The 11,727-nt window shown below is 43.7% G+C and overlaps 1 protein-coding gene across 19 annotated transcripts in view; it reads right to left on the bottom strand.

The window, feature by feature from the left end:
• Positions 1-9,700: 9,700 nt before the first annotated feature.
• The window catches only part of Epb41l3 (erythrocyte membrane protein band 4.1 like 3), a 138,642-nt gene continuing 136,615 nt past the window's right edge, over positions 9,701-11,727 (bottom strand). For all 19 annotated transcript variants that reach the window (XM_057758689.1, XM_057758690.1, XM_057758687.1 and 16 more), the window contains one exon: positions 9,701-10,797. The gene's annotated coding sequence lies outside the window, so the exon portion shown is untranslated. The remainder of the gene's footprint in view (positions 10,798-11,727) is intronic.

The raw sequence follows: 11,727 nt of genomic DNA, 5'->3' as shown, positions 1-11,727 counted from the left end.
GATACTTAAATTACTTTTATGGCACACTAAATAACATCCCTAAAAAGCCAATGTAGGCCTAAACCGCTAATGTGCACCTAAGGAGAGGCTCACTCGTCTGTAAAGACCCAGCATCCAGTGTTGTTATAAATTACTTCATTATCTATAATAGGAATGCACCCATCACCATTTTAATTAGAAGGTGACCGAGGAGGTGAGTGTTAAAGGCATTTGTAACATTCAGTGATGGTAATAATGGCCTCGGCATTGAAGGAAGAAGTTTTCCAAGTTTCTTCTCATTTACATGCCCTTCATGCTCCATTATTATTAGTTTCCCTATAAAATTATTGGCACTGTATTTTTAATTGTGATGGGAATTTTGGAAAACTGGGGAAGCATAGAGAAGAAAACGATCAGGCGGTACTCCCCCATTTTGGCTTCCCAGACATTCTCTGCACAGGTGAGAAGTCTCTAATTAGCAACCCGGGGTGCAAACACATTCACGTTTATACAGTACATTAGGCTGACTCTCCTCTCCTGGGTTGGTGTTTTGTAATTTTTGGAGGTTACATAGTAATTTGCCCATGTAAATATAACACAGACTTCCCTCTTGCCGGTATTAATGCTGTTTATTTTTTGTTTTGTAACTCATAATGCATGCTGAGACAGTCATTTATCCTCATACATCACCTCCTGGTTACATCTTCTTTAAGAAGGTTTCCCGGGGTGGATGTGCTGGCCGCAAGCTCTGATATTCGTGTCTACATATCTGCATCAGTGCCAGCCTAGATATCCGTAGCGAAAATAATAAAAACCCAGAGACAGATATTGGGGTTCAACTTGAAGATCAGAAAAGCAAAGCAGCCTGGCCACTAGAGAACTCTTACCTCTATGAATGCTTCAGACTGAAAGAGAACAAATTCCTGTCTCCTCCCATCTTATATTCCTCTCTAGTGTTGATATAAAAAAAGGCTTGCATCACTACTGCCCGCCCTCTATGGCTAACTAGTGTGGCTGCTGGGATTGAAGGTGTGTGCCACCACTGCCTAGTCTGGACCAGTGTGGCTGTTTTGCATTCTGATCTTCACGCAAGCTGTATTTATTAAAATACAAATGAATATCACTGCAGACAACCTGCCACCTATGCTCTCACCAGCAGGATACTTCCGTGGCTTCTGCTTTGTTCCTCACTAATGCTTTAGAGTTAAAGCTGTTTCAGCCAATTTGATTATTGGAGGGTTACACTGCACCCATGTGTGTGTTTCTTTGTCCTTGCCTGTCTTTAAGAATATTTAAGAAGGAGAGTGAGCGAATTTGAAACTCAGGCAACAAGTATTCTGGATGTTGTTCAGTGTTTGGGATGTTTTAGAACTTCACAGGTATTGCTTCTCTTCCTTAAGGTACAAGAAGCTGACCTATCTCTTACGGGCTTCCCTTATCTCAAAGAAACTTCAGAGGCTTCATATTCTCTCTCTCTCTCTCTCTCTCTCTCTCTCTCTCTCTCTCTCTCTCTCTCTCTTTCTCTCTCTCTCTCCTCTCTCCCAATACAGGCGTGCAGAGGTGTGCATATTTAGATGCTCATTTCCATCTATCTTCTGATTCTAAATTACTATTTCCATAGGATAAAGTCAGTTTCAAGGACCGCCCCTGTGAGCTGCTTAAGTGTGATAACCCTAAAGGGTTCTTTGAGTTTGACATTTCTCTGGTTTTCATTGCAGAGCGAGTGTTGTGGAAAGGGCCTCATCAGTGTGGTATTCTTTTCCATTGCAGTTTAGGGCCTCTCATAGAAGCTGCAGCTGCGATGGTTTGGATGAGAAACATTCCCGTAGTCTCCGGCATTCGAATCCCAAGTTGGTGAATCTGCTTGGGGACACCTTGCTGAAGAATGTCGCTGGAGACAGGCTTTGAGAGTTTAAAGGCTTGCATCATTTTAAGCTTGCCCTCTTGGCTTCGTGCTTTGCCGTTTAAGACGTGAGGTCTCAGCTTGCAGCTCCAGCCACCATGGCTGCCTGCTTCCCTGCTTCCCTGCTTCCCCACCTTGCAGGTGATCGGCCCCTGTCTGTAAGCCCAAATAAACCCTTATTTCTATAGGCAGCATTGGTCATGGTGTTCTTATCACAGCACAGAAAACTAATTAACACAGGAGCTCCAGGAAAATTTGGAAACCAGGGAATCTTTTTCATTTTTTGAGTTGAAGAGTTGAGATAGAAGTGAATTCAGCTACTTGTTCAAAATGGCAAATCTAATGAAAGTGCTGCTTTTGTGCTTCTCTAGTGTTTGCTTTCTAACCCGAGGTCTTTTAATTAATCATGTATTTTTTTTCTCAACAGGGAAAAGATGGCTATTAAAATATGCATCGTTGAAACTTTACATGCAGAGGCGACAGAATAGTGCTATGGTGTTTGAATGTGGAAAGTCTCCTCCCAGACTCGGGAGTTTAAATTCTACTCCCTGTAGAGGAGATTGCTTTGGAAGATTGAGGGACATGGGGCCTAGCTGGCAGACAGAGCCACCAGGGTAGGGAGTGAGGGTTCCAGCATGGCTCCGACTCTTCCTCAAGCTTTCTGCTTCCGGGTCAGCTGCCAAGATGAGGAAAATCCACGAGCCACTTGTAACTCCCAGGCAGTGATGTCTGCTGCCAGGCTTGCCTTAGCATGGCGGGCTGTAGTCCTTCAAGGTACCTTTGTCAGGAATTTGGGCACAGTACTGGGAAAAGTTACTACCGTTGATAGTAACATAGTGAACACCCTTTAGCCTACTACCCTTTGATATCTGGAGAGAGAGAGAGAGAGAGAGAGAGAGAGAGAGAGAGAGAGAGAGAACCTGGCATGGACTTTTTCTGATAGGCGCTCTGCCTTCCCTCTTTTCAAAATAATCCCCATCCTGGTGTTGTCTTAATCATCTTAATGATTTTTAATTATTACTAATTTTACCAACACGGATATCTATCCCTCAACAAGCATAGTTGGGTGGTTAGGTTATAGTCCTAGTGTAAGGACCTCCTGTGACTCCTAGAGATAAGGTAGGGCACTTCCTGCAGTCTCTTAGAGACCATGAGTTGTGGTAATCATTCCACTTTCTGCCCTGCACATCTGTATGGATGATGCTGTACTGATGTGCGTTTGCTTTTCTTCATGTTTTCCTCATCTCTTTAGTTTACTCTCCACTTTTTAGGTTTCCCTGAGTTCCCAGACATTCTCCCGAATTTTCATTTTGGACATTACGTATACACTTATTTGTTCTCTGGCTGTTCCTCCTTGGCACCGTGATCTTTCATGGACAGATTAAAATTTTTAGGTATGTGGTTTTTGTTGACTTTGTCAGTCTTTTGCATAGTCTCATTTTGAATCTTTAGTCTCCCATAGTAGAGCCTTCCTTCAAATATCTAACCACGTTGTAGGTATAGTGGTTTTAGTAAGAATGGCCCCCATAAGGCTTAACGGTGTGATATTGTTGGAGTAGGTGTGACCTTGTTGGAAGAAGTATGTCAAGGGGGATGGGTTTTGAAGTTTCAAAAGTCCATGACAGGTTCTCTCCTCTCTCTCTCTCTCTCTCTCTCTCTCTCTCTCTCTCTCTCTCTCTCTCTCTCTCTCTCCCTCCTTCCCTCCCTCCCTCTTCCTCCATTTCCCCCTCCCTCTTCCTCCCTTCCCCCCCTCTCTCCCTCCCCCTCTCTCCCTTTCTCTCTCTCCCTCTTTCCATCTTCCCCCCATCCCAGCCTGCAGATCAGGATGTAGTTCTCAGCTACTGCTCCAGAGCCAGGCAGGCCACCATACTCCCCAAACAGTACACCATACACACCACAAAGAGCAGGAGGCTGAAAAACTGACTGGAACTGTAAGCATGTAGCATGAATGGTCAACTTTGATGTTCAGTGGTGGGAATTTTGAGAGTGTGCATTGGGACAGTTTTAGCATAGCAAATAGAACATGACAAAACACACACTTCATTTTGTGCACACACTTCAGGGGCATTAAGTACATCCAAGGGTAACCCATCACCAGCATTCTCCCTAATTTTTCATTATCTTAAGGCGACTCTGTAACTATTAAGTATTAACACCCTATTTACTCCTCCTTTAAGCAATCAACAGTCACCATTCTTCTTTATGTCTGTGAAAAAGACCTCTCTGCGTGTTTAGTATAAATGACACCATGCAATATTTTTCACTTTTGTATCTGGATTCCTTAACATAGCAAAATGTTTTCAAAAGTTTGTATTAGAACTTTGTTATTTATCTATTCATTCATTTATTTATCTATTTAACGTGTAGGGGTATTTTGCCTGCTTGCACAGATATGTGCACCACATGCATTGCTGGTGCATTGAGTCTCTGGAACTGGATCCATCTGGACAGCTGTGAAATGCCATGTGGGTGCTGGGAATTGAACCTGGATCCTCTAGAGGGGCAGCCAGTGCTCTTAACCACTTAACTGTCTTTCCCAGAACTCTGTAATTCAAGCCATTGGATAATGTTACACTGCAACTATCAACATTTGCCCATCTATTGACAGGCATGAGTTGCTCTGTCACTTGGACATCGTGACTAACGCTTGCAGGAGTATAGAGATGACGTAGAATGCACTATGACTGGGGAGATGGCTTGGCAGAGAAATCCATTGCCGTGTAGACAGAAGGACCAGAATTCGTCTCTTCAAAACCCACATTAAATCCGGATGGGTGTGGCAACCAACCTGTAATCCTAGCACATGGAAAGCAGAGACAGAGTCCCTAGTGCAAACCGGCTAGCCTGATGAGTGGAAAGGATGAGCTCGTGGTTCAGCCAGAGACCGTGCTTCAATCTACCAGAGAAGACATCTTGGGTCTCAACATGCAAATGTACACACATGCACTTCTAACCTTATACACATATGTACCTGCATATCCAGTCCCCCATACACGTAAGCACACATGCATGCACACACACACACAAAGTGAAAAGGAAATAAGATGGCATTGTAGAAAGTAGGAGAATAAACAGGAAGCTGAGCGATAATGTGATGGGGATACAGTTCAAGAGTTTAGAATTAAACCTCGGGGACGACTGAGAAAGGTTCCCACACAGATCTCTTGGTTGTCTCTCAAGGGTGCTTCTAAAATTGATCAGTGAGCACCCTACATATTTGAGTTGATGACGTGATGGTGGTGAATGAGAAGACTCTAGAGACTTATGAACATCTAATGCTATAGTCCAGGCGGGGGATAATGTGTGTTAACAGTAGGGCAGGGAAGAACAGTAAGATGCGAAAGACCTTAAACTAAATGGAACAAGGGTACCAAAAGTAACTTCAAGGTCACCGTTATGTGTGTTCTCTCAGCTCTACTGTGCACAGACTAAAAGTTGAATGTGCTTCGAGAAGATAGTTTGAGTAGTTAAGACTTCAACTGTTCACAAATGATACGTCTTCTGAATCTTACAATTTAGTAGTCTCTCATAGGACAGAGTTGTGGGGGCCAGCCATGATAAGCTAAGTATGAACAGGTCACCCAAAAGAAGTTCTTTATTTCCAACCATTATCACCTGCCGGAGTAGAACTCGGCCCTCAATAAATTAAATAAGAGGTTCGAGTCTCAGTAGTTTAACCTAAGGCAATGCCTGGTTGCAAGAGGAACCATAAGCACCTGACCTTCACCCCAAGAACAGACCATTCAAAGGAAATGCCTAACATTCCAACTGCTATAGATAGGATCACCTGCCAGGACACCCCTAAACAAATGTCAGCCAATCAGGGGTCCCGAACCTCAGAGACCCCTCACCCCCACCTTCAGTACTATAAAAACCCAATTCTACTTGAGCTTGGGGCTCTCCAGTTATTCCAATATGTAGGACAAGCGGAGAGACTAAGTTTGCAAACCTGATTAAAATAAAGGAACTTTGCTTTTACATACGGGACTCAGTTTCCTTGTTGGCTTGTGCAGGGACCTCGTGGATTTGGGAGTAACAGTGCCAGGTCTGAGACCACACATGAAGTTTTGAACACTTTGATTATCAGACCCAAGCCAGAAGTCAGTTGAAATGAGGATGGTCATCAGATGTGTGTGTAATAATCCTGTTTGGTTAGGGAGTTAAAAGCAACATGTTACTCTTATTGGCAGCTCTTTAGGAGGGAGCCATGTCTTGCTGAAGAGTGCCTCCGTTTTAAGGAGTGGTTCACGGATGATGGACACAGAGCTAATGAGGTCTCTGCAGCAGGAAGTGCTGCCATTGAGAGTTTCTCCTCCGGAGGAAACATTTCCTGTTTCAGAACCCTTGCCAGCCCCATAAAGGATTTGGGCTTCAGAGAAAAATCCAGAAAAAAGTTGATGTTTCAGACTAGGCAAAGAGATAGTTCAGTCATGGGCACACATACTGAGCAGCGCTCTAATACGAACTGCGATGGACGGGCCACCGTCTATGACTCATGACTAAGAAGACAGTCCATGGAAGGATGCGTAGATCAGTAAAACTTATAGCCCTAGTTTTTTATTTGACAGTTTTGCTTCCAGATGTGTAAAAATCCATTTGTAAAAATTACACATCAAGATGTGACGTGAATCTCTAACAGGAGCACTTGCGAGGGCAAAGCAAGACGCTGTTAAGTAAGCTCAAGACTGGACAGGCTATACAGCAAGATCTTGTCTCAACAAAACCATAAGCATGCTGCTGCTTTGGGAGGCATAGAACAAGGAATGCTGATATGAAAGTTGTAAAAGCAAGGGCTAAGCGAACAGAAGATAGTTCCATTACGTAAATGGGCTGCAGCAGGGGTGGAGAGCCGAGAGGGAGGGAGTGAAGTAGGGTTGGATATGTGAATAGATTAACCTGTGATAGGGCTGCGGCAGGGGTGGAGAGCGGAGAGGGAGTGATGTAGGGTTGGGTATGTGAACAGAATAGCCTGTGCACAGCTTCAGGTCTGCTGGAAGGTGCTGTGCATGCTGCCAGGTGTGACGCCATCGTTCATCTTCCCTAGTTGTGAACACTGGTAGTTTTAGTAATGATTGGCCAGACATGATCACTGACGAAAATGTGGCCTGACCACCATGGGAGTGACCAACTACTTCCTGATTAAAGTCTGTTCATCAAGATGAAACCCATATTTGGCATCAATATTGAGCAAAGAACCTATGATTAGATAGGCCCTAGGTAGAAACTGCAACTCTTATTCTGTTAAATGGACTTAATATTAAACCAGCTCCTAAGGACTGATTGTTATAGCCATAGATTATGATGCCAAAGTTGTCTTTTTATCTTTAGCTGCTAATTTTGTAGTGATTAGCATATAAAATAATAGGAAATACGAGTTTAGTGCTAACAAGGAAGTATTCCTATTACAAATACCTAAATACACAGAGAGATTTGGAATCTGCTGGCTGTAGGTAGAAGCTGGGAGAGGTGTGGAAGGCACTCTGGAGAAAAAAAACAATGCTGAAAATATGACTCTTTTGACAGCACCTGTTGCTGCTAAGGAGAGAAAGGTGGAGGTAATAAGAACACCCAGTCTGGGCAGAATTTGGACTCTGACTGAGCAGGCTATCTCAGGACACTGTGTGCCAGTTCTATACGTTAACCAAAGTAGTAACTTTTCCAATGCACCTTAGAAAGTTCTTTAGGTTTATGACAGGAATGTTTTGCCTGCATGTGCGTCTGTGCATCACAAGTGTGCCCACTGCCCAGCAGGCAGAAGAGAGCAACGGGTCCTTGGAAACTGGCATTACAGATGGTTGAGAACTTCCGGCTGGGTGCCGGGAACCAAACATGGATCCCGCATAAGAGCAACATGCTTTGTGACGAGCTGATGCCCTTTCAGAGACAAATGGCACACTTAACTTTTTTTGTGTGTGTGTTTGTTTTGGTGTCACAGATGTGTCCTTATGGGTGTGTTTGAACATATGTGTCCTCCGTATGCTGGGGAGTGAGGTGGCTACAAGTCAACCTTGGATGCTCTTTCTCAGGCGCCGTCCACTGTGACTTTTGAGACAGGGGCTCTCATTGGTACGGAGTTCATTGGCTAGGCCAGGCTGGCTGGTCAGTAAGCAACAATCTGTTTTTCGCCTCCCCAGCAATGGAACCACTAGAACACACTACCACACTGGGCTTTTAAAAAGGATTCATTTGTGTGTGTGTGTGATCAGGGTTTACCTCTATGTATGTGTGCACACTATGTGCATGCCTGGTGCCTGCAGACGCCAGAAGAGGATTTTCGGGGTCCCCAGAACTATAGTGACAACTGGTTGTAAGCTGTCATGTGGGTGCTGGGAACTAAACCTGGGGTACTCTGCACGAGCAGAAAGTGCTCTTAACCTTTGAGTCATCTCTCCAGCCCCTCCCTCCTCTTTATGGGTTGCAGGGCTGGAACTCATTTCTCACACCTGTAGGGCAGCACTTCACTCACTGAGCTATAAATCTTTAGCTCTGTTTTTTTTTTTTTTTTTTGCTTTTTTGAGACAGGGTTTCTCTGTGGTTTTTTGGAGCCTGTCCTGGAACTAGCTCTTGTAGACCAGGCTGGTCTTGAACTCACAGAGATCCGCCTGCCTCTGCCTCCCAAGTGCTGGGATTAAAGGCGTGCGCCACCAACCGCCCGGCTCCGTTTTTTTTTTTAAAGATTTATTTATTTATTTATTTATTTATTTATTTATTTATTTATTATATATACAATATTCTGCCTGCATGTATCCCTATGGGCCAGAAGAGGGCACTGGATCTCATTATAGATGATTATGAGCCACCATGTGGTGGGAATTGAACTCAAGAACTCTGGAAGAGCAGCCAGTGCTCTTATCCTCTGAGCCATCTCTCCAGCCCCTCCAATTTTTTTCTCTTTAAGTCAGAAAGCTAGGTAAATCATGACACAGAAGACGTCAATAAAGGCAGGTTCCTTCGGTTCTTAGCTTTCCTCCGCACCATGCGCACCTGGCCATGCAGGCCTTTGCAACACCCACTGTCTCATTTATGTGGCGCTGGTATCTGAAAGAGTAATGTTTTCTATTTTTATTTTTTTTTCCATATAACATTTCTATCGATTCTTTGGGAATTTCGCATCTTACGCCCCAGTCACACTCATTCCCCAGGCTTTCCATGTCTGCCCCTGGCCTTGTAACTACCCTGTTCCAACCAAAAAACAAACAACAACAGCAACAAGAACAAAAGAACCCAAGTCCAATGTGTGTTCTCTATATACTTGCTGGAGTATGGTCAAACTCCCAGTGGCCTGGCCTTTTAGTAGAACTGAGTACTTCCCCCACCCCCGCCAGAAGCCATCAGTTGTGGAGAGCTTCACTTCAGTACCCCTGTTACACTTTCTGAGTGCTCTTCAATGACATCCTTCCTAGGCTATTATTTTTCTTGGAGGCAGGGGCAGAGGCGGGAGTAGGGATTGCCATAGAAGTCTTCCGTGTCCCCCTTTGTCAACTGTGCGACTGCCGTCGTTGATATCACAGTCAAAGCAGCTTTCTTAGGAACAGTGGTTGTTAGCTAGCTAAAAGTACTCAGAGGCATCAAGTTCCTTTTCTCACGAGAGCCTATAACGCCCTTTTGAAGCCATTGCAGGTAACTGAATGTTTCTACAAACGTATTTTGCTATCATGCCCAACCCTCCAAGGTCTGTATGGCTGAATGTGTGACTCTCTAACCCTGTCTAGCAAGGATTGCTCTATACTTCAGCTAGATGAGGCCTCTGCTGTCATGCAAATGTGAACTCTGGCTAAACCACACAAAACCGGAATTATTCCACACGGAAATTAGAGCTTTCAATGCATTTGCCATTTTTATTTCGCGATGCGGTAACATGATTCAGGACGGGCTGTGATGCAGTTGACAGCGTAATGGAGAATATATCTTTCTGGAGGCTCTTTCTAACTCAACACTAAATAGTTTAATTACAGTGGAAATTCTGTACAATTTAAGGCTTGGCTCTGAACTAGATTGGAAATATGGACCAGATTTGTAAATAAAACACCTTTTTGTTCAAGTAAAAGAAGAAATAAAAAATCAATGAAAAAATACAAGGAAAAGAAAAACAAGAAAAAGCAGCCCGGCAGATCTTCCTGGAGTGGATTTTCGTAATATTATAAACTAACAAAAATACAGGTTTTCTTCCTCAAACAATGATAATGTACATATTGAGGGTTTGCTTAGGTAATTCTGGGAATCTTTCTGGATTGAACGCAGACCAGAGTGAAGGAGTAGGAAGAAATTACATCAGTGTGCTAGAATCAATTCTACCTTACAACAAATTAGAGACACAAAGCAAGGTTGTAAGCATTAAGTATTTCTAGAGGGTCAGAGAGTCATTACTGCTTATGGGTAAGAATAATAAAACCAGATTAGACAAGGACAATTCAAGTTGTTCACTGAATAAAGTCGGTTATTGGCACATCTAATCTGGGGTAAATCTGACACACCGGACCTAGACGGCTGATAGCTTTTAGGGTAGTTAACATTTGTTTGTAAACAGAATTTGTCACCTATGAGACTGTGGTTTTGTGGAGACTTTAATAATAAACTATGGTAGGCATGGGGTGTGGTCGTGTTACATGAGATCACGGTTTACACAGTTGGCTATGAACGTGCAGGTCGAGTTGAAAACAGAGATTTCGGTGGAAATTAAAAGTGCAGCTCTTTTGTGATTTTAATCATCGCTTCATGCAGTATCAGTTTAGAGATGCCGATTCGGATTGCTTTATATGGGAAGATCTCTCTGCCAGTGTCTTTCATTAATGGTCAAGGTCAGTTCTTCTGGAATTTTCCACGGACAGATGCAAGTCAGTTGGGTTAGAAGAGGGAATGCCACATAGGCTCCAGTTTTCCTACATGACTGGGTTCATGTGCAAGCTGAGTTATTCCTGTGGGAAGAAAAGTTCCATCAGTTTCTCATCGGGAAACATCCAAGCAGTTACAAAAGGTGCTGTGGAGGTTAGAATGCCCATTCTGATGGGAGGCTGTTTACATGGCAACAAAATTACATCACTCAAGTGGCCGAAGCCCATTGGAGAAAAAAAAATATCTTTTCTCTCTCTCACTTCTGCTTTCATCTTTCAAGAGTTCTATTAATTTGGGTCTGAGTGAGTTTAGCATCTACTTTTCTTATTTTTAAAAGAGGTATTACTCATTAACCTAAATACTTCAGAAAATGGATCTGGACAACCTCTTTTCAATATTATTCTTATTCCAGAAGTACACGGGTAAGTAGGTACAACGGCAGTCAGCATCCACAGCCCACCTAAGGATATGCATGGCCACCTGAGTTCTCACACAGAGAGGGCAGAGTCTGCTCATGATGCTGCTCACACAGACTGGCAAGGCATGCGCTTTCAGAAGGAAAACATGACCACAAATCTGTATTGTTGCCTCCCTTTGGGACAAAGTACGATGGGGAAAGTCAGTCACAGAATACAGGAAGTATAAGGCATTCGGAAAGGAAGTGAGAGCTCAGTTTCAAACTAAGTCAGTCTGAAGCACGGATGTTTGTCTTGGAAGAGCGTGCTTCCAAGGGACGACGATGCTGTCGTCAAAAGCATGAAGGAGTACGGCTAATTTCTCTGCAAGTGGAAACACAAATTCAGCTTCTCAGCAGAACCCGCTTGAGTGTTTATTAGGCCACACGGCGAGCGAAATCAAGTTAGATATTTCAAATTTGGCTGTTGCGAAGAATGCAAAGCCCAGAGGAAAAGCACAGCGGTGAGACAAGGCAAGCAAGGACCCTGCTTTCCCTTCGCCTCTAACTGGCGTGGGTGCAAACACAGCTCTAACGATGGCTTCTCCACAGCAGAGGC

Source organism: Chionomys nivalis, chromosome 26 (genome assembly GCF_950005125.1).
Source record: "Chionomys nivalis chromosome 26, mChiNiv1.1, whole genome shotgun sequence".
Taxonomy (NCBI): Eukaryota; Metazoa; Chordata; class Mammalia; order Rodentia; family Cricetidae; genus Chionomys; species Chionomys nivalis.
The sequence above is the reverse complement of the archived record's forward strand: the minus strand, read 5'-3'. Positions and strand labels throughout refer to the sequence as shown.